Source organism: Coturnix japonica, chromosome 2, assembly GCF_054131305.1.
Source record: "Coturnix japonica strain WE chromosome 2, WE-NBRP24, whole genome shotgun sequence".
Classification (NCBI taxonomy): domain Eukaryota; kingdom Metazoa; phylum Chordata; class Aves; order Galliformes; family Phasianidae; genus Coturnix; species Coturnix japonica.
The window spans coordinates 105,239,089-105,264,401 of NC_140664.1; the positions used below are offsets into that span (position 1 = coordinate 105,239,089).

General features: G+C 40.5%; 1 protein-coding gene across 19 annotated transcripts in view; it reads left to right on the forward strand.

The window, feature by feature from the left end:
• THRB (thyroid hormone receptor beta) overlaps positions 1-25,313 on the forward strand; it is a 162,622-nt gene that overhangs the window by 35,986 nt on the left and 101,323 nt on the right. For 13 of the 19 annotated variants that reach the window (XM_085538381.1, XM_085538382.1, XM_015853980.3 and 10 more), the window contains one exon: positions 4,329-4,358. The exons of 4 other annotated variants lie outside the window; for them this stretch is intronic. The gene's annotated coding sequence lies outside the window, so the exon portion shown is untranslated. Of the gene's footprint in view, positions 1-4,328; positions 4,359-5,638; positions 5,810-25,313 lie in introns of all 19 variants that reach the window. 2 more of the 19 variants (XM_085538383.1, XM_085538384.1) reach the window with 2 other exon arrangements.

The following is a 25,313-nucleotide window of genomic DNA, read 5'->3' on the forward strand; positions in this document are numbered from 1 at the left end:
TTATTCATAGTGGGAGTTGCTGTAGTATAGAACTGAAAGCTAAACTTAATGGAATGTCTTTGGGAATTAATTTATCTTCTGCTCGGGATTCTTCATCCCCCACCACTTTCTTTTTTCTTCCTCGACTCTTCTGGAGTGAGAAATCAGTGGCCTTTCCAGGCTCAATCAGCCTCCTTAGGAATTTTGTGAAAAAGGACATGGTAGATGCTTTGCTCATTCAGTCTCCTTGTGGAACTCTGAGTATCAAAACATCCTGCAGGGACCATAGAAGTAAACTGAAGCAAAGTCTGGGGTGATGGTGAGTTTGTGTTTGGATCTTTTGTTAACTTAATAATTTTTTACCTAGGTGTTTCTCTGTAATTGAAAAGATCTGTGAAGGATTTCAGGAGCCTAAAAGTAATTTGTAATAGGATTAATGGGATTTTGTTGGATAAGGATAAATGTATAAGAGAGAAAGGAGTGCCCTCATCCCTATAAATGTTCAAAGACTTAGGCAGAATATATCATTTATATCTAAATTTGATGAAGTGCACCTGGATGCCTTTTGTCCTACTGTGTACTGGATAAGTACTGAATCATTTGGAAAGAATTTGTTTTAGGTGTTCGGGTGTATTCATTATAGGGATCAAAACTATGCATTGCTTCACGGTAAAATGTTTCCATAGCTTCAGCTTTGCAATATCTACTCAACAATATGCAACAGAAAAGGTAAAATAAAAATGGTTGAAACAGGAAAGAATACTTTAATGCATACATTTCCATTCTGTGAAATGTTTTCACAAACTCATAGAATCACCAAGGTTGGAAAAGACCTCTAAGATCATCCAGTACAACTGTCTGCCTATCACCAGTATTTCCCACTGAACCATGTCCCTCAGTACAGCATCTTTGTCTTGAACACCTCCAGGGATGGTGACTCCACCACCTGCCTGGGCAGCCCAATCCCAGGGCCTGACCACTCTCTTGGAGAAGTATTTCCTAACGTCTGACCTGGGCATCTAATCATAGTAAAGAAGGAAATTTTCCTCTACATTAATTCTGCTGTTCAGTCAGTTTGGCAGTGTTAATTTTCTGTGTTTTGACTGGAGTTGATCTTTTGAGAGAAGACTTAGGCACAGTATCAGTAGCAAAGTTCATTATTAAAGCAGATTCTGTCATTAAGGTTTTTCAGTGTTAGTTTTAGTATTTATAAAATTAATAAGGAGTAGTTCTGAGAAAGATGGAGCTTGCAAGAACTGTTGAAATTACAGAGCCTTATGTCACTGAGCATGGATTGATGTCTACTTTATTTATCATAATGATATTGATTTTCTTTTGAGACAGTCTATTAGAAACCCTTCAGAGTACATCCAAAGTCAATACAGTTGGTGACAGGCAACAAGTACAGTTTTTACTGTAAATTGACATACTTAGAACAAGGAGACATATCAATATTGCTATCAAAATCTTTTCTTGGTATAGATCTTCCCCTTTGTCTAAGCAAGCAAGTCATTAAGCATGAAATTTGACAGGAAATGTTGTATTTTTAACATGGATGCTGAGAGCCCACATGAAATACTGCCAGAGTGTCAGAGACAGGTAAGGCAGGAATCCCTACAGGTCTCCTGCAAGGAACACCAAGGTGGTTTGGGGCACACTGGGGTGAAGGTTCTTTCTGCTTGGATAGAAACAGAGCATGTGAAGATGGAGAGAAGCTCCCTTCTACCTGAGGGAGTGTGGTATCATGCCTTTATTTCTCTGGGGCATGGTCCATTCGGTCAAATGTCTACTGACATCAAGCTAAGCAGGTATTGTCACAAAATAACTGAATCATGGAATCATTAAGTCTTGAAAAGACCACAAAGATCATCCAGTCCAACCAGTGACCCCAAACCATCATTCCCACTGAACTATGTTCCTCAGTGCCACATCCACCCTTTTTTTGACAACCTCCAGAGAGCCGTGAGAACATATGATGGGAGATGCTCACGGCATCATTATAGGCTGCCTTGTTATCAACAGCTAGATCAGATAAGATAAGCTTATGCAAAATGTTTCATTAAGCATGCTAGGATGTATTTTTTTTTCTTTTGGGTGTCATAAAACTCACCAGTCAGATTTCATTCTTCTTTTAAAAATACATAGGATAAGTTAAATATGCTTCAAAGCAATCTGCACTGTGAGTGTTTCAAGCATAGAAATATTTTGCCTCAGAAGCTGTGGATCTTGTCACAGGTCCAAAATGACTTCTCGTCTTCTTCAGACTTGCCTCTGAACCTGCTTTGTGGTTAAAGCAGACCATTCTGAAAGATATTCTTTTCTTTGTCCACAAAGTCACATGCTGATCCCATAAACTTTGTGCTGTGGACCAGTGTAGTTTAGGGACAGGTGAGTAATGAACCAGATGTAAGATGTCCTCAATTGCACTCTGTCTAGCTTCAATGGATGTTCTGCGTGAGAAAAGGTAAGAAGGATTTGGCTCGTGTTGTAATAAATCCCATTCAATCCTATTGAAACCCTGCATATTATCCAGTGATACAATGCCCACTGGCCCTGTCCCTTTATTCCTGTAATGTATGTAAAATCTTTCTTAAGTTATCTCTAATGGTGACCTGAAGCCAGATTGGTAAGCGTGAAGTAATCTGCATGTTTTACTAGATGATTGTCAGAAGGAGATGTAGAAAATTAAATCTATGAGATATTATATATTTCACTGAGTGATAAAATGAACTTACAGTTACTCCTCTTCCTTTAAAGGTATACGTGTGCAGATGCTCAACTGTAGTAAATCAGACTTTGTAAATGTCAGCTCTGATGAGCTGATGCCTAGAAGTCAGAGATCCCACGCCTTTTTCACAAAATGGATGTTTAGTTTAATGAACTTCTGCACTTCAGAAATGTCTCTTTTTAACTCTGCTGTTTCTGAGATAGGCTCATATTTGGTCTCAAATTACTGGCTGAACATATCTAAGTTATGGAAAGAGGGGATTCTTCAGGATGCCAGTACAAATCAAGTACATTACACAGCTTGAAGCTTGGCAGCCTCCACCTACTCAATGTACATTCAGGATATATCATATTTCCCACAGCGTTTTTCTAAAAACTAAGTCATTGGTGACATGCACTTCTTGGAATGGCAGATGACATCCCTGACACTGGTCTTAGACTGACAGATTCACAGCCATTCTTAGAAGACATCATTATTGACACTTCTTTCTCTCTCCAGAGTAGAATTTTAATTGTAGAGCTGAGAAATTTATCTTCAATCATTGCACAGATCCAGTGGTTAGAGGCCAAGCTTTGAGTTAGTCACTGACAAAGAGTAATGAGTTATCTTCAGATTTCCCTTCATCCATGAAATTGTAGATGTATTGTTTGATGGATAGGGAACTGTACAGAAGGTGCCAGAGGCTGAGACCCTTTGTCTTCGTGATTTTCTCTCCTTTTCTACAAATACCATTTACTAGTCATTTCACTAGACTCGACTTTTTGCTCTCTATGCTGCATATTGTGCTGATTTAGAAAATGAAATCAGATAATGTGATTCATTTCTTGCATATACATGTTTGTGGCAGAAATTACTATTTACTTCAGAGTTACCAGAATCTGATTCCCACCTGTAATATTGATACATGTAAGTAGTTCTCATTGGTTGTAAAGAATAGAACAAGTCACAAGTAAATGAAGTATTATTTTTGCAGGCCTCAAAATCCATCAGTTGTTCTGAGTCATGCTGGAACTTCTTCAGCATAGCGTCATGGGTTACATTTTGGGGGATTTCATGATGTACATTGGGAAGCTGTTGGCACGTGTGTCATTTAGAGTGGATTAGCTGAAGGAGATGTTTAATGAAATGGACTGATTTTTTATTCTTTTCCAACTGATGCCTGTTTTGGGATGGAGCAGAACCTACCTTATTTAAAAGAAACAAATAATTAAACCATTTCCAGGCTTTGAGTGTTTGTCTCACAAGAAACAATATCACTGTCAAATGAAAGTAGCAGCAATACAAATACTACAAATACCGATCATAAAGTTCTGCTTGCAGTGAAAACAAACCTGCAAAGCATGACTAACCCGCAGTTTGGGCAGTGAATTGACTAGATCAATTGTTTGAATTTTTGTTTCCCAAATATTTGAAATGCTTGTTGTGAAACAATGGCTAGCCAAGATTGCAAACAAATAAACAAAACGCTTCCCTTCCAAAGTGCTGAGAATGATTAACATTCCAAAATAATGGAAATTTGTTTCCGTTATATTAAAAGACACCCACAACTTTTGTGTTAAACTGAAATAGAGTACCTTTTTACCACATGGATCTTTAATACAGATTTCTTTACTCTTTTCAGTGAGAGAACAGAAAATGAAGCTCTAGTAAGGTAAGACTTCTTTATTCCACTTCAGTAAAATATTCAAGTTAAACACAGGTGATTTTCCATTTTCTCATTTCCAATGACATCCTAGTTACAGAATGTTTAAACAAACTAAAAAGGAAAGATAACATTGTGGCATGAATCAAACAATATTTCATGGAATCACAAAATCATTAAGGTTGGAAAAGACAGATGATCTTAACCATATAGCCCAACCATCCACCTACCACCAGTACTGCCCACTATAAACCATGTCCCTAAGTATTACATCTACTCTTTCCTTAAACAATTCCAGGGATGGTGACTCCATCATATAGAGTCATAGAATCATAGAATCACAAAGCTGGAAAGGACCTACAAGATCATCTAGTCCAACCGTCCTCCCATTACCCTTGCTACCACAATCCACTAAACCATATCTCGTAGCTCCTCATCCACTTCCCTGTGCAGCCCATTCCAGTGCCTCACCACTCTTACTGAGCCAATATTTCATCTTTTAAGCACAATAAATCACCTGCATCGATTTGGAAATGTCTTTTTGCCTATGGAAAATTTACAGACAGTTATTTTTCATCAGACTATTATTTCACTACTCAGTCAATTTAGATGTTGTAAGGAAAACTCTCGCAGTTTGAAAATTAAACGTCGATGTACATACTGATAAAATAAGTAACTTTATACCAAATTTTTAGTTTATGAGTTGTAGTGTTGAGAGTTTATGAGTTACAGTCAAATAAATGGGTCTGTAAAGAAGGAGCAAACTCTTCTAGGAGTATTTTACTCTCTTCTATGCAAAATGATTCAGGCTGCGTTCTGGAAGAAGACACTGTATACACTTGCTGATAAGCAAAACCTGAAAGTGCTCTTCCTGTACATTACCAGCTAGAAGAGGTGTTACAAAAATGGAGTTTTAATCTTCATTTATTTCATCAGCAGTAAGGATACTGACAATCATTTGTTGCATCATCCAGAATACTGTACGCTTATGCCACGAAATAGAAATGTCAAATAACCAGGTGTGTGACAGCAGGTTGTTCTGACAGCATGAACTCCTTTGGAGAAGAACAGAAATACATAGTTACTTTTCAGTCACTGTTTTTCAGGTGATTTCTTAGTTTTTGTGGCCATACTTGAAATACTGAGGAAGGAAGGTGTTGTATCTGTAATCGTTTTCCCTTCTGGCCATATCTGTCAGATTTGCTTTTTATTGGTTGTTCAAGTAAAAGCCTTTGGATTTCTTATCTGGATTCTGTGCACCTATTTCAAGTCCAACTCTTTCCTAACAGAAGTGCAATGAAAAGGAAGAAATTTTAAATCACTGAAGTCTTAAAGCAGTAAAACGTGATACATCTGTATAAAATGTGTTCCTGATTTATAGAGGGGCATCCTTGGAATAGAGAAGAAGAAGACTAGAAAACAGTTAGGCTGTGCGGAATGGAAACTGTTTGAAACCACAAGTGAGTAGAGATGTGAAATATTAATGGGAAAAAACAGAAGTGTTGTGAAAAAATAATGAGGTGTCATACCACATTTTTTGTTGTGGAAAATTTTTAAGTGGTGTGGTAAATAGCAGACAACCTAGGTTTGGATATTCCTGCTCTGTATTAGTGCATAAAGTATATGTCTGTGTGCATGTATTTGCAGTTACGAAGGTGTATGCAAATATAATACATCTGAGAGACAGAAAGATGCTGCTGTTCTGCTCCAAACCAGTGCAAAGGACTGAAAGCCCTTCTGGCATACAGTCAGTTATGGAACTTAATAATGTGTTGAGAATCACATGGGTAGTACAGGGATTCGGTAAATTCCAGAAGCAGTTCTCATTCTGAGCAGTCTTTGTACACTGATCTCATCAATTTCTATGTTCTAGAGAGCACACAAGTCCTCCTGTCTCTTTACCTGGATTCATCCGTATGAGGGCTGAGCAAATGTTGCAAAAATGAATTAAGCTCGCTCTGTTTTCAGTTGATCACCTAACACAGGAGAGCCTTATGAGGAGCCTCTGTATGCTACAGTAATGTAAACTTCCAAGTAATATGCCTAGGTAATACGGCATGACAGCAGTAGTGGAAATTTATGTGTTTTCTTTCCCGGAGTCACAACTGGAAGTAGTTCAGGGTACATATTGCTCACTCCTAGATTCCTGCCTTGCCAGTGCCTGCAGAAGTACTGGTTCATACCATTAACAGAATTTTTATGTGATTTTGACATATGAGTAGGAGAAAACCACCTGCCACAAGCCATCAATTACTTTATGAATTAGCTGCAGTAACTAGCGATCTGGTTGGAGCTTGCAATTATCAATTGAGTATAGAGGAAACTCTCCAGATTGCAGTTCTATTTGTCCCAAATTTCTAGGTTTTATAAACATGTTACTGCAGGGAAAGTTTCTTAAAGATCTTCAATGCCTTCTCCTTGTACTTGAATTGACTTTTCAAATCTATCTAGTCAAAAGCTCTCTTTAATACCACCAGGAACACTAACCCCCCAGCAGCTGTGTGCGTTGGATTCAGGAATCTCTGTTTTGATTTGCCAAGCAGTAGGGAAACTATTTATTTCAAGTCAGAGAATTTTGAGGTGTGATGTGGTTAGTATCTAAAAATATCTATGTAGGGAGATAGGATAGGGCTCCAACAGACAAAAACACAGCAAGATAAGCAAGTTCACATTGGAAATGTGATACCGTAGGTGTAATTAACCATTGGAAAAGCTTAGAAAGGAATGTGGTAGATCACTTAGAGTAATTAAATCAAGATTAGATCTCCTTCTGAGATATCTTCTAGTAGAGTTACAAGTTCTTGTGCTTTGTAAAGAAATTGCTGCGTGAGGTATTATGGCCTGTGCCAAGCAGGAAGTCAGACCAGATTACCATAATAGTTCCTTCAGGCCTTCTAAATCCACATATCCATGAACAAAGGCTCTTATGTGGTACAAGCAGCCGCAGAATTTCCAAAATCACCACTGGAGCAGCTCTCTCTTGTTTCAGTGGTGACTTACCAGGAACCGTGGAAAGGCTGAAAAGTCTTTGAGCAGACTGGTGAAGAAGCTTAGCAGTGGGTACACCACCACTGAATTGGCAGGTTTTTTGTCTGCACTGATACATGGTGGTGATGAACCAGTTTCTTTTACTGTTTGGTCCACAGGCATGTTTTTCTACATACATCTTATAAATTTCACCAGACTTCCTTAGTGGATTGCATTTGTATTAAGATCACTGAAAAGCTGTTATTTATATGTGATGATTATTGAATTCTTTCTGTCATATAACTGAAATCCTTCTTAAATTCAGAATTTTCATAGAATCATAGAATGGCTTGGGTTGAAAAGGACCTCAAAGATCATCTAGATTCAACCCCCCTGCTATGTGCAGGGTGGCCAGCCAATAGACCAGGCTGTCCAGAGCCACATCCAGCCTGGCCTTGAATGCCTCCAGGGATGGGGAATCCACAATCTCTGTGGGCAACCTGTTCCAGTGTGTCACCACCCTCTGTGTGAAAAACTTCCTCCTAACATCTAACCTAAATCTCCCGTCTTAGTTTAAAACCATTTCCCCTTGTCCTGTCACTAGCGTGTACACAGTCATTCCCATTCCTGTTTATAAGCTCCCTGCAAGTACTGGAAGGCCAGTTCTCTTCAGATATCTGTGAGCATGTCATCTTTACCACGGGATTTTCTATAGTCAAGGGCTGCATTTGAAATCTTAATATCCATATGAGTAGAAAGAGCAAGATAAGAAGTAGCTTGTGTGTTTGCTGTTTGCTCTGCATAGGATATTGAGAGTGTGGAGGATACTTGTCTTTCAGTTCCCATTTGTTGCAGGGAAGTGCATCCTTATTTTACTGGGAAGTAGACAACAGATCTTTTTCAGGGGAAATACTTGAAAATGGTTGATCAAAAACTAGTCTTACATTAGAAGAACTTAAAACAATGTGCTGAATAAGGATAGCCCTGACTCCTTTTTGTTGCTTTGCTTAACCTTTAAACTTTGTTTTTTAACTTTGCTTTACTTTGTATCACCCAAAATTAATTGGCAATTAATACACAAAATACTACAAATGGAAAAAATGTTGAGACCAGAATGGCATCGTCCTACTGCACCTGTATAGCACAGCATCTGTTACAGGAATGCAGAATATAATAAAACAGAATATAATAAAACTATCGCGTTGACCATGTGAGATTGTAAAAAACCGCTTAGAAGCATTTTCATGTATTTCTGCCTCCATTTAAAAACTAGCAAAAAAGCAGTTCTGTAAAACCTTTGGAAACTAGAGTTTACCAGGGTGATTCAAGGATGAAGCCAGGGATAGCAGAAGAATATGTGTTCCAACACAGGTGATAGCTGGCTTGCAGACAGGTGGCTGGCACCACATACCTCTTTTCTTCCTGCACTCTGAATATCCCTGCTGCTTTCCCTTCCTGGAATAACACCTATATTTGTTCTGTATGTGGCTGTGGAACAGTCAGAGTGATGGCAACCATCCCCTATTAGTTTTAACAGAAGCAGACAGGGCAGTCTGGTGCAGTGCTGGCACATGGGTGCCTGGAGTAATGCAGTTGGGTTACAGTTACACTGAGGAGAAAAGCACATCTCCTTCCTGGTCATTCAGGTCTCTCTGGTGGAGGCTGACTTCAATACCTGCAGTTTAAAGTAGAATCAGGAAAATTATTAGATTAAAACCACAGAAGAGCAAAAATGGAGAAGAGAAATATCCTTGGGTTTGATAACCCAAAATAAGGTGGCTGGGATGAGTAAGTCTGTGTTCCTGCACATGGAGGCTACGCTTGCTTACATGGGCATAATCTGTCTTGAAATTCTATTACATACCTACGGTTTTCACAAGTTCCCGATAGCCATGATACTGGCTATGGAGAGCATTTCGAAGCAGGCTTCAGGATGTCTTTATTCACATTTCTCCTTTGCTGCCACAGAGTCATTCTTACTGGATACCTCGGTTCTGAAAAGGAGGGGAGGAGGTTGTGCCGTGGAACAAAATTACTGTCTCCATTAGCAAATGGATTTGAGGCATCAAAATGCTGCTGTCTTCTTCTGTGTGAAAGCTCGTGGCTAAGTCATTTAGTGTAAAAGAAAGCAGTCTTCTATACCACAGAAGAAGCTCCTCAACTGGACAGTGATAGATGAGGCTGTAGAATAAATTTGGGGTATCACTGGGAGATTCTGTGGCATTTCATTTGGTTCAGGCAACACTGTGGAAGCACTCCAGATGACAGAAGAGGAGTTGTGTTGAGGCCTGGGGAGTTCCTCTGGCTCCATTCCAATGCAATGCTAGCCCAGAATTTTGTATTTATTTTGAATAACTGTGCTTGCATTAAAAGCCCAGTTTTACTGCATTTAAAAAGTATTGAATGTTGTGTCCTGTACCTTGTTTACTTAATAACCCCTGGACAAGAATCTCCAGTTTTGTCTGGGTAGCTTGATGTTCTGTTCCAAGGAGTAAATGTACCCCTTTTATTTGTAATTCACAGGCCGGGTTAGAGCACAGTTCAGTGTAAAGAAGTACCCTGGTGCTCAGACTGTGCTCGCAGTGTCTGCTTGGATCAGAGTTAAGCGTGCTGTGCTCGCTGTTACGTAACTCTGCCAAAAGTGTCGATTCAGGGAAATTCAGATGCCGTGAGAGAGCGGGAGCATCGGGAACGTTCTCTTCCACCTAATGGAAACGTGGCTTTTGGTGAATAGTGCATTTAGAAGTAGCAGACTGTGTGACTGTGGCAGTGATGGAGTGCAACATGAACACAGAGATGGTGTTAAAATCCCAAGGCACCGGGGTCCTGCTGCTGGTTGCTGCACTGGGAGGACAGATGTGGCTCCCATGATGACAGGCTGGTACAGCATACATGTAGCTGCTAGCAGAATGGATTCACATCTGGAAGGTGCATTACTTTGAGCACCCTCTGAGCTGCTTCTGAAAAGCTGGCTGGGCAGATAAATTCCCCTGTTGGGAGAGACATCCTGCAGTCCACTTGGATCCAGCTGCTCCTTTTGATCCTATGGGTCATCCAGCTGACTGGGGCTGATCTCCTAAAACCTGCTCATGGAAAAGAGGGACAGGTGGAGCAATGGGCATTGGGTCAGAAATCATTTTTGTCTTGTGGCATTTGGAAATGACCTTTTTTGCTGGAGATTACTCATCTGATATTTCTATGTTTGCCATTTCACATGGTAGCAGCCCCCCTACTTGTATCCTGAGGTGCATCAAGCATGTCCTGCTAGCAGGTCAAGGGAAGGGACTCTCCCACTCTGTTCATACTGTGCAAAAAGGACATAAAACTATTAAAGAGTGTTCAGAGGAGGGCTATGAAGATGGAAAAGGCTCTGGAGGGCAAGGTGTATGAGGAGCAGCTGAGAATCCTAGGTCTATTCGGTCCAGAGTAGAGGAGCTGAGGGGAGGCCTGATGGCAGCTGCCGCTCTCACGGGGTGCAGAGGGGCAGTGCTGAGCTCTGCTCTGTGTGACAGCGACAGGGTCCGAGGGAACAGCACAGAGCTGTGCCAGGGGAGGGGCAGCTGGGTGTCAGGAACAGGGTCTGCACCAGAGGGTGGTGGGCATGGAACAGGCTGCCCAGAGCAGTGGGCACAGCACTGAGCTTTGCAGATTTCAAAGGGTGTTTGGATAGTGCTGTCAGTATGGTCTGATTTTTGTGTGGATGTGTGTAGAGCCAGGAGTTACACTCGATGATCCTCATGGATCCCTTCTGACTTGGGATATTCTGTGATTCTATGATTCTGTGACTCTACTTCAGCCCAGAGGGATTCTTTTTATTACAGGATAGTTCAGATTACTGTATTATGCTTAGTAGCACTAGGCAAAGCACAGGATAAATATATTAATGTAAAAGTATATGAGAATGTAGTCTGTTCTCTGTAGTATCCATTCAAATGTGCAGCTTGTTACAGAATAATGACTAAGAAGGTAATCAGAGTTAGAGAAAGTCGATGGTGTCTGAAAATCATTAGTCCTGTTCTGTCTACACAGCATGCACCCATTCCCTGCCTTTCTGCCCACTTTTAGGATCTGAGACTCCACAGAAAACCTGATAGAAGCTACTGCAGATGTAAATAGTGTTGTCTAGATCTTCTTTTAGGTCATTCTTGTTCAACAGCATCTTTGGAGCAAGCTCTGTTGTTTCAATTTCCTCATCCGCAGATTTAATCCAGCATTCTTTCTTTAATCACATCCTATATACACTTGTTCTCTGAGTCCCACAGCTCTCCCCCTCTCCAGCTTTAGAGTTGTGGTTGTTTATAGTGTTGTTTTGGAGACTCAGTGTGAATTATTCAGTTTTGACAGTCAAGGTAAACAGACAGAAAAAAAAAACCCTGATGCTGAAGCACAAAATGTTCTCTAATCACTTATTTGACAAGTGCATTTTAATTATTTAGCAAATCTTGTAAAAGTAATGAAGTCCTAGTAACATGAGACTTAACACTGCTATTAAATTTTCCCTGAGAGGTGAGAAAAGACTGCTGTGTTTTGGTGCAAATTGAGAGCTTGCAAACTAATGAGATTTGACTAAGGATAAGTAAAAGGGACTGGAACTTCTCAGTGCTTCTTAATAGTTTTGCTAATAGTAAACCCAAGAGCATCCCACAGCTAGACAAGATTCTGCCTGTGTTGGCAAACCAGAAGATACTGTCTGATGCTTTGCCAAAATAAAACAGAGTTTTTTTGGCCCAGCTGTATTTCTATTGAATATGTAACTTAGTAAGAAAAAAAGCCATAAGTCCCAGCCTTGCTGAAGAAGTATCATTCAAAATAGTTTTCTGTAGCATGATAGATTTCATGTTTCTGCAAAATAAATATTTAATCAGCACTAATATTTTTGGTTCCCTCAGGCAGTGAGAGATGTAGAAGTTCTGACTTTTCACTCAAGTAAGTGCAAAAGCAGTCTAGCAAGAAGTTCAAAGTAAAATGTGTGCATATCCTGGAGTTTCTGAAAATGAAATTTAGGTGCAGCCAGCCAGAAGGAAAGATAAATGTAAACCAAGCTGAAAGCCAGCATGCCTGTTTGATTGATTTGGGTTGTGTGATGAACTGGATCAGTTAAAATTGCATTGCAAAAATCCCAAACATAAATACAGCCTCCAGTGCTTTTCTTTTCAGTTGCAAAGCTACCTCCCCAAGCCTGAAGTGGAGGGGCCAGGGGCTCCTGGGGGCTGCATTTTCTGACTCCTTCCTGCTTCCTTGATCTCACGTGATATAGTGAGCTCTGTATTCAGAGGCCCCACTTGCAGGTTATTGTGTGCAGAGTGTGTCTGATCCCAGCTGTTCTGCAAAGAGCGGAGTTTGGCCCCCACAGGGTCTCACGGTGGGCTATGGGTGCTGGTAAATGCATTGGAAATGGAGCTTCAGCTCCCATGGCTTTAATTGGGCAGAACAGAAGACAAAGATTTAAAGTTCTCCATTTGTTTCTGTGTGTTGGGATTTTTTGTTTTGTTTATTTGTTTAACTGGGGATGGTTTTGTTTGCAGAGGGACCAAAACTGAGCAGAGTGCTCTGTATTTTTCCTGTAAACATGAACTGCTGCCATTTTCCCTTCATCTGCAGAACAGTAGTTTGCAGTACCCTCAACAAAGCCTAACAGCTCTTCCCCTGGCACATGACGGGCAGGCCTGTATTTGTAATGAATCAGGCTTGAGGCAGTCATGCTTGCATTTAAGAAAACCTTCCAGACCCGTCTGCCCATTAATGCTCTCTTCTGATCTGTTAGATGCTCACTCCCATCCTTCTAGTCATCAGCATCTTTCCCTGATTGTCCTTTAGCAAATTAATTTAAAAACCAAACATCCCTTCTTTGATTTAATAAGCACAGGGGAAAAAAGAAAAGAAAAACAAAAAGGTTTCAAGGAGGGAAGTTGTACATTCTGAACTTGCACTTCAGATGTGTGGGCATATCATGGAAAGGCAGCACGTGCTCACAGAGGTCATCCAGAAACCAAAGAGAACACTCTGCCACGTCTGGCTGTTACCACAGAAACAAGGTACTGAATTTGTGCTGACTGTGAGGAAGCTGGATTAAAACATGTCTTAGCCCTTTAATGGTAATAGATGTGTGGTACTAAGAGAGAGAATCCTATTGAGCAGATGTGACAAGTTTTGACACTTCTGGCTTCCTTTGTATTAACACATTAACCTTACACTCTGTTAGTTTCACCCCCAGTGGTGGCTGATTCAGAGCGCCTTGTTTCTGACAATTGCAGAGTGGGTTTATCAGATGGAGAGGCAAGTATGGCAATAAAACATTCATTGTAAAGCCACGTTAAAATATGACGACACTGAGAGCACATCGAGATTTCCTAATAAGTAGCCACAATGCAGATGTTCTTTAGCACTGCACTTCTAGAGATATGGGAGATTGTGTTCTTATGGCAAAATCATTATTCTTATGAAATCTTTGTATTTGGTTGATTGATGGAGCATCTCGGCCACTGTATTGAAACCTTTGAGGTTCTTGTAACTTTCCCTCTTCCTTAGAATGCCAGTACATTTTGCTCAAGCTAATTCTTAAATTAGGTGGAAATTAAACAAATGAGAGTTATTTGAAGTTGCAAAATAATTTTACACACATGCTTATGTAATGAGATAGAGCCGCACAACTGACCAGAAAACAGTCTGTAGCTGCTGTTCTTAATTTGAGCAAGTTTTTCACTTCATTGGCTTTTTAAACTTTCCCCTACTCTTTGCATTATTTTATATGATTTAACTGAAATTCTGAGAAAATGAATTATGGATGCAAAGGACAGTGCAAGGACAGATGATGAGAGGGATTTCATGTAGGATAATGGCGCAAAGAAAGCAATGCCACAGGAGTGCTTTGATCAAAATGCACCAGTTAGAGTTGCTTGGGATGGTAAACTGGAATATAGGAAAAATTAGATAAACTGAGAAAGAATGCATGTCAGGAGAGAGTAGATTCATTGGACTGGAAAAGCCATCCCCAGGGACAGTAAATGCTGTGATTTTCCAAATAAAGCATCACATGTCTTTTGGAATTGGAAACTCAATTGAATAAACCCTGTAAAATACCACTCTGAGATCAGCGCTGCTGGAAGTGAGCACCATATGAGCAGAAGGATCCTCACCTCTGTCTTCTGACTTGGTCAAGGCAGCTCTGTGAGCTTCCTTAGGATAAAATTGTAAGGTATGTTTTCTCCCTTCCTCTCTCTCTCGTTTCCCCTAAATGTTGTTCTACTGCAGCTTGGCTCTGTCCACAGAGGCTGGAGTTGACTGAGTTGAAACTTGCTTTAGCCACCACTGAATTTAACAGCTTTTGGCTTTGTAAAGCAGTGCCTTAGGAGAACTCTTGCTCATCTGTTCCCCAAGCCAAAGGAAAACTCCTCCAGTAGCTTTCCCAGTGTTTTCTCTGGCTGGAACACATACGTACCAATTGCTAGGTGAAGATACACTATCTTTAATCATCTTTTTGTATTTTCTCTTTGTCCAGCTGATGTATTTTGAGACATCCACTTTGACTAGGATGGTGAAAGAGCCCTTTCACAATGCCTTTTTTTCCTTTCCCTTTACTCTACACAATTCAGTTCTTCCACTGGTGGGAAAAATGCTTTTCCTTGGTGTAAATATGTCGCAAGTAGTTGAGTACTGACATAGGCATTCAGATTGCCCTGTTAGGTGTACTTCTTCAAATATTTTTCTTAACAAAAGGTTTTATCTTTGGAATCTTGTTCATAAATTTCGTTACATGGTTTATCAGCACTTCCCTGTTGGTTCTTAGGAAATAAAATCCTATTGGCATTTAATCTGTAGCTTGAAATATGTCTCTGGGAACTTCTTAAGTAGGACAATAATAAATATTTGTATTATAATTTGCAAGTACAAATCGCTAGCAGATATTTGCATATTTATTTATTGAATTTCTGTTTCCACCTCAGGTTAGATGAGACATAAACAATTATATAGCACCTCTGGCAAAGAACTAGTGTAGAGAGCAAGTCAAAGCCACACTGGGAATTCAGAGGAAGATTTCTGAATTTTAAGAAGGAACTGTGAAAGGATTACACTTTGATTCATCTCTAAATGTTATATTGATTGTAGAATTAAAGATGTAGGCTTTCACTCTGATATACCTTTTCTTTTCTTTTCTTTTTTTTTTTTCAGAAATATGCTTTAAAAGTATGTTTAGAAATAATATCTTTTAAAAAACATTCATTGCAGCAGCAGTCAGAGCCAAAGACTGCACCTCCGTCTGCATTGTTAATGGAAAGAAGGGCTCCAATTTAAAGCCAACTAAAAGATTCCTTTTTTTTAATTTTTGGCCAGGATCCTTCAGTCAGTCTCCACGTTGCACTTTGTTGTAGGGGTCACCAGCAAACGTGATCTGCTGGAAAGGTGTTAATGGGCTTTCTCCAGCTGCTGCAACAAAGCCATTGCAGTCAGGGGAAGTGTAAGACTGGCTATACCTCCAGCCTGACTGGTCATGCGCTGCTCAATTCTCAGGGATGTTTCTGGCAAGAAATGTCAAGCAGCTTCAGTTTGCATGGTGGTTTTATGGTGAATCCAAAGAAAAATTAAAAAAAAAACCTTCACTCTCCTTTTCACTGGTGTCCTAAATGGGTTCCAGGCAGCAGCTCGCTGAGGCCAGTAGGCCAGAACATAGCACTGTGTTTGGTGGCCTTGTGAAGGAGGTGTGTGTTTGGATGTGTTCTTGGCCTGCTTCATTTTAGGAAAATTGCAGCAGAAGCCATGAGAGGAAATTGACGTAATTAATTATAATTAGTATGGTATTTATAGTGAGTACGTGTTCCAAAATCTGTAACGACAGTGAAGGAGATTTTGTAATTTTCAGGAGTTACAGATTTACAGAAACAAATAAGTGATTTAGGCCAGCCTTGAAAATCTTTTGAACTTGTCCATTTGTGCCTTTGAAAGTCTTCCCAGTTACTAACAATTAAATTTGATGCCTGGATGCTTGTTTACATGAAAGCAGCTGGCACTCTTTTTCTGTTTGCTTCTCACTGTGTCTTATTTATTTATCAGCATTGCTGGATTTTAAGTTCTGGAGATGAACCTAAGTGCTGTGGTCAGGAGGCTTTCCTCCATTTCACTGTCTTCTTGTATACATGTGGAAAGCCTTGTGCTGAAAGTGAAATTTGTAGACTCTCAATTTTCAAATAGAAGTGCTGCTTTTATTATATAGTCATAAGGTTCATAAGAGGTCACAGAATCAAAGAATTATAGGGGCTGGAAGGGACCTTCAGAGATAATCAAGTCCAGCCCCCCTGCCAAAGCAGGCTCCCATATAAAGCTGCACAATTAGGCATCCAGACAGATCTTGAATATCTCCAGAGAAGGAGAATCAACAACTTCTCAGGGCAGCCCATTTCAGTGCTCCATCGCCCTACTGTGAAGAAGTTCCTTCGTGTATTGGTGCAGAACTTTGTATGCTCCAGTTTATGGCTGTTTCCCTTGTCCTGCCCTCACAGACCACTGAAAAGGGGTTGGCCATCTCCATTTGTCTCCCACATATAAGATATTTATAAACATTAATAAGATTCCTTCTCAGTCTTCTTTTCTCAAGGCTGAACAGCCCCAGGTTACTCAGCCTTTCCTTGCAGGGGAGGTAATCCAGGACCTTTATCATCTTTGTGGCCCTTCAATGGACATTTAAGATGATACTCTGTAGTTCTTTTTGAAAGTTTGTATGTCCTTTAAAAATCTGCCCTTATTAGTTGTTCTGTAAACTCCGTATTGTTTCAAGGGAAAAGGCCAGTAAATGGCAGTTTAGATTATATGGTGCATTTCTTAGTATGATTTCACACTGATAGGAGTGATAAGAGATTGTAGTCAGTACTCCAATCTGCATAAAGACGTTTTTGTTAAGTTCTTAAATTGTGTTTTATTTTTAGCTATGTGCTTCTGCAATTGCTTCCAGTTTTGCAGAAAATTCAAGTAGGCATGGTCTGTATCTAGAGTTCACATAAACTTATTTTTTGTTCCACAAGCATGATGGGGTAACAATTGGTAATTAGCCCCTTAGTAGAAAATGAAGACTATGGAATTTTTAACCTCTGACATGAAGTTCCTACTACTGCTTCTTTCATTTTCTTCTATTTAGGATGGATCATAGAACCATAGAATGGTTGGATGGGACCTTAGAGCCCACCCAGCCCCAACCCCATGCCTTGTGCAGGGCTGCTGCTCAGGGCTTCATCCAGCCTGGCCTTGAACTCCTCCAGGGATGGGGCATCCACAGCTTCTCTGGGCAGCTGTGCCAGGGCCTCACCTCCAAGTAAAGAATTTCTTCCTAACATCTAACCTAAATTTTCCCTCCTTTAGTTCTAAGCCATTGCCCTTATCACTATCAGACCGTATAACAAATAGGTTTCCCTCCTGCTTATTAGCTCCTTTCAAGTACTGGATGGCTGCAACTGAGGTTTCTTCAGGGCCTTCTCTTCTCCAGTCTGTACAAGCTCAGCTCCTTCAACCTTTCTTCATATTGGAGGATCCGCAGCCCCTCTGCTCATCTTCATGGCCCTGCTCTGGACCTGCTCCAGCTGCTCCACATCTTTCCTGTTCTGGAGGTCCCAGACCTGGACATAGATTCCAGGTGGGGATCAGGTTTTCTTTAAGTAGTCGTAATGTTTTACATTCAGAAATTCCTTCCTTATATATCAATTACTTTACCTGCTTTTCCTTTTGCTTCTATTTACATATTTTGTCTTGCAGTTTGTGGAACCTATTTGCAGTTGTCTGTGGATTAATATTCTTCTAGCTGAAGGATATGAAAGATATATTTTGCCTTTGGTCACAACCAAAACCTTTCACTTAAGTGAGCTTAGTTTAGGCTGGGCACCTAACTGCCCTTAGGCCAAAAGTTTAGAAAGTCAGTGGCCAGAGAAAGCATCTGGCACTTAATGACAACTCAGTGTTTGTGTCGTTTTTTTTCTGGGCCTTTTCTTTTTCCTTGAAGGCAGAGTCAAGGAAGGATGTGCAGTGATGCAGCACTGAGTGAAGGATAGCAAAGAAGACAGTGAAACTGGATGCAGGAACAGAAGGATATGGACTTTCTTCAGTGTTACCTTATAGGATCTATTTTTACATAGAAATGTCAGCTGACGGAACTCAGGGGAGGGAATATCCATGTAGTCTAGATTCAGCTAGAGACAGTGAGCTGAAGAAGTGAGGGAAGAGGAAAAGCAGTTGAGATGGTCTGAATACATAACTGTATAGAAAAAATGCAGTTGGAAGTGGGAGGTCTGTGTGGAACATGAACTTACAGTGTAGGGGCAGACACTATTTGGTGGTGGAGAAATATGTTTGTTATGAAGGAGCTCTCAGGATTAAAAGTCAGAATAAGGTGACTACAAAGCAGGAAGCTGGCACCATGAAGAAAATAAAGGCAATATAGAGAGGAGACTTGAGGCTGAGGAGGAACAACTGTACTATTAAAGAACTGAAGGGAGGGAATAGTTAGAAAATGATTGAGTTGCAACAGGGAAAAAGTAGGAAAAAAAGCCAAAACAAATAAAAACATGATTATCTTTAATTCATAGCAGTATGAGGGAGGCACAGATGTGTATGTGTGAAGACTGTTTTCTTTAGGTGGAAAGAAAGATCTGTCAACAGAGCTCAGCAATGTTCTGTTTTCTGGAAGCAAAGAAACGCTGTATGAACCTAAAGCTGAGAAACTCCTAAAGAAGAATGTTGAAACAAAGATCTCAGCAGAACAGAATGAAGATTAATGTGCCAAGCCAGAGAAAAGCTCTTCTAAAAGGTGTGGCTGGTGTATTATCACCTAAATTATTTTGATCCCTTAGAAGAAAGGTGAGAAAATAACAAGCTAATGAAAATCTACGAACAGCTATGAAAAACTTAGGGTCGTGGGTAATAACCTCTTAATATCTAAGTTTATCATATATCATATCATATTAATATCGTACAACAGCTACAACAGCCGTGTCTGTACTGGTAAATTAAATAGCGCTAGGAAGCATTCCCAGACTCTGAAAATCAATTGTATCTACCGTTAACTGTTCCTGGCACAGTTTTGGCTTATACATACAGGAACTCACCTGAATTATTCCCAGGTAAAGTTTGAAAGTAACCTTGGGATTATTCCAAACAGGAAGTTTGGAAGCAATCACCTTGTTTTGAAGGATGAGAGAATTTAATAGCATGGCACCTTTCTGTGCCAGTTGGCCTCTGCCACCTTGGGCATGTTTGTTGTGCTTGCAGAAATAGAGATGTAAATGGCTCCCTTCAGTAGAGGCAGTTTTTGGAAACTTTGGACACCGACTACCTTAGGTGCAAATTGTGACCGTGAATAAATAGGATTTCTTTTAAAAGTTACTGAACTGAGATGTGGAAATGCTCTCTTAGATTTCATTCTGATGTAGCAAGAGGACGGTATAGAAGATCTGGTTATTGAAAATAAGCTTGTATGAAAAGTGAATTTGTTTCCATATAAATTAATACTATTATAAGCAGTAAGTCCAAAAATAAAGCTCTTTCTTACAGAAGAGCAAAGCGTGAAATTAATTAAACAATTACTGAAACTGGTAGGTAGTTAAATTGGCTGGAGTAAAAAGCCTTGATCTTTAAAAGTGGAAATATATATATATATATTATAAAAAATATTTAAAACTTGTACGAAAACAAATGGAATCTCCAGACTGAAGTAGGTGAGCAGTGTGGTCACTGAAAGGGTAATTATAGATTTAGACCAGAGTGAGGATAAGATGAAGATAGTGGAGACATGGAAGTTTTGCTGTCATTAAAAATATATATATATACAGAATGAAATTTCAGGTGTTTCACTGTGTATAGCTCTGGAGTTTGAAGTTAAGACAACTTAGAACTAGAACAGGCACAGAAAGAAGAGCATTTCTGAAAGCTGCTGTTGTGGCTGAACAGGCTGGCAAAGTGAAAGCTGAGACATGCTGAGATAATAAATACGTCAGGGAAGGGACTGCTAGGGAGACAGGCTAGCTAATATACCTGAATGGTGCTGACACATGAACAAACCTATGAGTAACAAGCTTCTAGCAGAAAGTAGTCAGTTGACACTGAAACTAAGTTCAGTCATCTAAGTCACTGGAGGAGCAGCATGGGTCTCTTGGTATTTTCAGAATGGGGTGTGTTCTTAAGCAGAAGCACAGACTTTTTTCTGATAACCTTCAGAGATACACAAGAGGAGCTGTGTTTCTTCAAATATCTTCAGATAGTTTCTAAAGAGCCAAATGCAGCTTCATTGGAAATGGACGGTGAGGGATGTTTCAGTGGTTCTCCATCATCATCATCCTCTCACCAGATATCCTACTCCCACAGATCCTTTCTGCTTCAGCACTGCTGTTCTGATCTGTGCTGCAGTGAGCTGGTTTTGTATAGGAACTTCATGGTCTTACTGTCACAGATATCCTGAATGACATAAGGTGTTCAGGTCTTTGAGAAATCAAGCCCAAACAGCAGGTCTATCTGCAAGAGCTTACCTCCAGGCAATGTAAGACTGAGTCAAACTGAAGTGGTAGGTTTTTTTCATAGTGTAGTATTTGATGGAGCAGAATTTTGTGTAGATCATTCAAAATATGCAGCAGAATAGTGTTGTGTAATGGTTTGTTTATATGTGGCTGAACTTGCGTGTGAGGTGATAATAACAACGCCAAATTGTGACAGAAAGTAATTTGAATGTCTTTTCTGTTTCTCTTGGCCTTTACATGTTTCTATAAATACTGTTCAGTTGAGTGAGACTGATCAGTGTGGAAGCCTGCCTTGTCAGTGTTTCAAAGGGAAATATTTCAAATATAAATAGCCTTAAAAATATAAATAGTGACATCTTCATACTGTATTTATCATTGACCACTTTCTTTTTCCTTTCATGGCATCTCCCATTTTATTTTTAGTGATGCTTACTTAAAATAGTTTCTCAGCTTTCCTATTGGTGATTAGAAGACCACTCTGGAATCCAAGTAATTTTTGAGCCAGCTGGTGAGGAAAGTGTTCCTTGCTTGAGCAGTGTGAGATTTAAATCTTGTCCTTCCTTTATTGAAGCATCAGTGTAGAATGAAACCCATTTTATCCCATCATCTTTTTCTGGTTGGTCGATTTCACATACATATTCTTCAGTTGGTTTCAAAATGTGATTCCAGCATTACTGAGAACTTCTTGTTCTTCTTATGCTAATACTATTCCATGTCCTTCTCATAAGTTTACAGGTCTGGTTTTCTCTAACTTACTAAGGTCAGTAATCTTCACAAATTTCACTATGTCAGGTATTTATCCGTTTATTTATTTTTGTTGGTCCACAAATCAGCTCCACAAATTCTAGGTTCTGTTGATCGGCTCAGCTGCTCATGAAAAAGATCTGAACCAGGTAAAGTTTTAATGGTTCTTGGACCTGACATCATTTTTCTTTTGTGTGTGAGTCTGTGTTAGCATATACTTAATTCTAAGGTAGATTCCAATCTACTATGAACCACACTGCTGTTTGGTAATGTTGCAGGCCAAAGCCAATGTTCCAACATTACTTAAAGGGATGGCTGATGAGTTACTTTGTCCTTTTATCCTGAACTATTTGTTCAGAATGGAGAAAGGTAAGTGAGTCTGACCAAGGACCAGCTAGTTATCTATGGAGTACTTTAAACACTACTGCATTTGAACTGAGGTTGCCTTGTTCCAAAACTGTGCATCCCTCCTCACTTTTCAGGACCTTCCCATAGGGTTGGAAGTGTGGTAGCAGTGCAGGGTGGATCTTTGAGACAAACAAGAAATTGGGAAGAGACAGTAAAGGGGATGACTTTTAAGACTGGAAAAAAATAATTTGGAAAGTTACTCATAGCTCTCTGTTGTGTTTATAGTCCTTGAAAACACCAGCTGCCCATCCCAGTTTCCTAAGAAGTGCTAGGGGTTGGCATAAACTCCAGGCAATAGACTGCTCAACACATCTGCTGCTGATGAACCTCTGAGATAAAACCGCCCCACTAGTTTTAGCACTAACTCTAGCAGGGTAAGATGAAGTAGTTACATGGCAGTTTCACACAGAATTCATGTTTACCAGACAGCAGAGTGTGCAGTGTGGGATCTGGGAGTGAGGATCCACCCTGGAATAATCCCACAGAGGGTCATATAGAGGGGCCTGGGGGCTCTGGAGATGGAGATAGGAATAATCAACCAGAGCTCCTGGTGAGTACTAGGTTGAGTGTAGGGTCACCCGTGCTCATTAATGGGAGGTTCTGGAGGTGGCTTCTGGAATTGATAAAGTCTGAAGTTTCCGCAGGAGCTTTTGCCTTGCCCCACGGCTGTGAGGGTGCCATAGGTGGACAGTGTAAAAATGAAGTTAATAAAAGCAAATAAGGTCACAGTTGGTTCTTTGTATCTCCAGCTATGTGCTTTGATCTCAGCCTCCAGTGTCGCTGTGGGGAGGAAGGAAGCAAGATGGGAAGTCTTATGGCAGAACATTAGTAAGTAAGTAGGCTACTTTTGTGTTCATATCAACAGCAGCAGCTGCAGTCTCTCTCACAGTTTGGAGCAGCAGCGATTCTCTTTTACCAAGATAAATGCCTTGGTCTGTGCCACCTCACCCTAGCCACCAGGAGTGTGCCTGTATATATGGGTAAGCTTGGGCCACTGATAGGCATGCTGAAACCTTTTCTTGTGCTGTTTGTGAAGCCCCAGGAGCAGGCATCTGGGGCCTATGCATCATGATGAGGGATAACATTGCTGTTCCTGCCTGAGCCTTTGCTACTGTAGTTCCCTTCATGAGACCACTCAAGTCCTTGCAGCTGTAGCAAGGCAGAGAAAGGAGCAGGAGTATGTTCTGCAGCTGTGTCTGGGAGGTGCAGAGTGCACTGCCTTCAGTCAGGAAATCCCTGGAACAGCCAGCTGCTGCTCATACACCAAAGCCCTTTCCTTTCCTTGTCAGGGGGGTGTTTTTCCTCCCAGCAAGCTGTCATAAAGATGCCTTGACTTCACATCTGATCTGGTTGCTAACGTGTCCTAGTAATGACAGGTAAAATGGTCTGTGTTCATGTGGCTTCGAGACTTTGGAGAATCATTGAAACATTTAATCACTGATCTTTGTATTTATGCTTCAAGGCATGCCAGCATCTGTGAGCTTTTTGTTAGTTTTAAATGTGATTTGTGTAGTTTAATTTTTGTACTGTGCCTTGGGATGCTAACTGGAGAAGGCTCTTAAAATAGGTATAGCTTAATGTGCTGCTCAGACTTCTCATTAATCTGCTTGTCTTCACTCTTACCCAGAAGTAAAATGCAAAACCTACAGAACACGGAGTCTGGAGTAAAATGATAGAAAATAGGACTCTGAAATAAAGACATTTAACACAGAGGAGTCAGACCAGTGGTGGGGGAAACAGAACAGGATGTTCAGAAAGTCCAAGCCCTTTGGCATGAATTAAGGAGCTTGGAACATAAGCAGGACTACAGTGAATTTCTGAAACAATGTTTGTCTTCCTAAACTGAATGCTGGAAAGCATCCATTTCACACTTCTTCTTTGCCAGTGCTTTGCTATCTATTGTAGCACTCATCTTCTGGCTCCTTCACTTTCTGAGAAGCATTTGACTTTGTGTTCAGAAGTTATTTGTGTTATTTGTGCTTCCTGCTTTCTTCTGGTGGTAGTAGGATCATCTTGTGGCTATGGGATGAAAATTTGGGTCTTTGTTCCTGCTGTACTGCACTGTTCCTGATGTTTGTATTTTAATTGCAGCAATGGGATTGAAAAGATCCGCTTCACTGGGGCTTTGTCTGCACCAGTAAATGAAAAGGGACAGGAGTGGTATTTGAGGATTGTATTATGATCATCCGTATTGTTTAATTTCTAGCACACTCATTGGCAAGGTTTTGACCCATACCAACTAGCACATTCACTGCGGATGCCTCTGGTGTGGGAGGGGGACTGTTCTCTGCAGGCCTTATGGAGACAGTGACTATGTTGTGGCAGGCACCAGAGCTCAGACTGAAGGCCTGGAGCTGGTTGAGTCCCCTGAACTACTGGATCTTGGTGCATTTTATATAAGAGACTGGAGTCTCCTCAGGGTTAGCACTGGAGAAGGATGGTAAAATGCAAGCTTCTGCTTCCTAGCTGCATTGCAAGTGCTGCTATCAGCATCAGCATTGGCCCACGCCGCCTCCTCCCGTCGGCCATCTGCTGAGGCCTGCTTTCACCACTTTCACAGCACTAAAATCTTACCTCTTTGAAGAGGAGTTAGATGAGGAACACAACTTAGGCTTTCTGTCAAAGTAGCAACACAACAAAAGCCCTGTGAGTTTGAGTGAGTTTCCAAGAGTGTGGTCTTCCATACTGCAGCTAACCTGCCAGCAGAAGTACAAGTGCTGTCAAAGGCCCACTGCAGCAACTGTGATAAATAATTCCTTTTCTGGTATGCTTGTATTTATTTGTCCCACAGGGCCATTATAACTGCTTGCAAAGATCATATGTTTGTTTGGATATGTGGATTTTTTTGAACTTTACACTCATAAGTTCATTCTTCAGGCTTGGATGGAAACAATGTACATGGAAATAGGAATTATTGCCTTGTCTCTATGGTATTTCTGGTTTGTTAAGACCTCTGTGATTCTCTTTTGGAAGGCATCATTTAATTTCTGAGCACCACAGGTGAATATGTTCTTCAAAAATTTGCTTATACAGGCTATTCCTACACATACGGTAGTCTTTTGCAATTACTGAAACCAGATTCTCCATCAGTCAGCGCTGAAAATGATTTTTCATTTAGGTAGTACGTGTCAGCTGCTAGGCTATGCATCACTGGTAGCTGTAGGCTGTTGTCTGGAAAACAGTAGGACTGGCTGCACAGTGAGCGTGTATTTAGCATCAAGATTGAAGCTCCTGAACTAGTTTCTGGTGCCTCTGAAACAGCCATTCAAGAACCCACTGCTGAGTCAGTGAGCAAACCAGCAGAGCTCTTCTTCATTGTGATGCTTTGTGTACAGCGCTGTTATTGTGGGGAGGATTT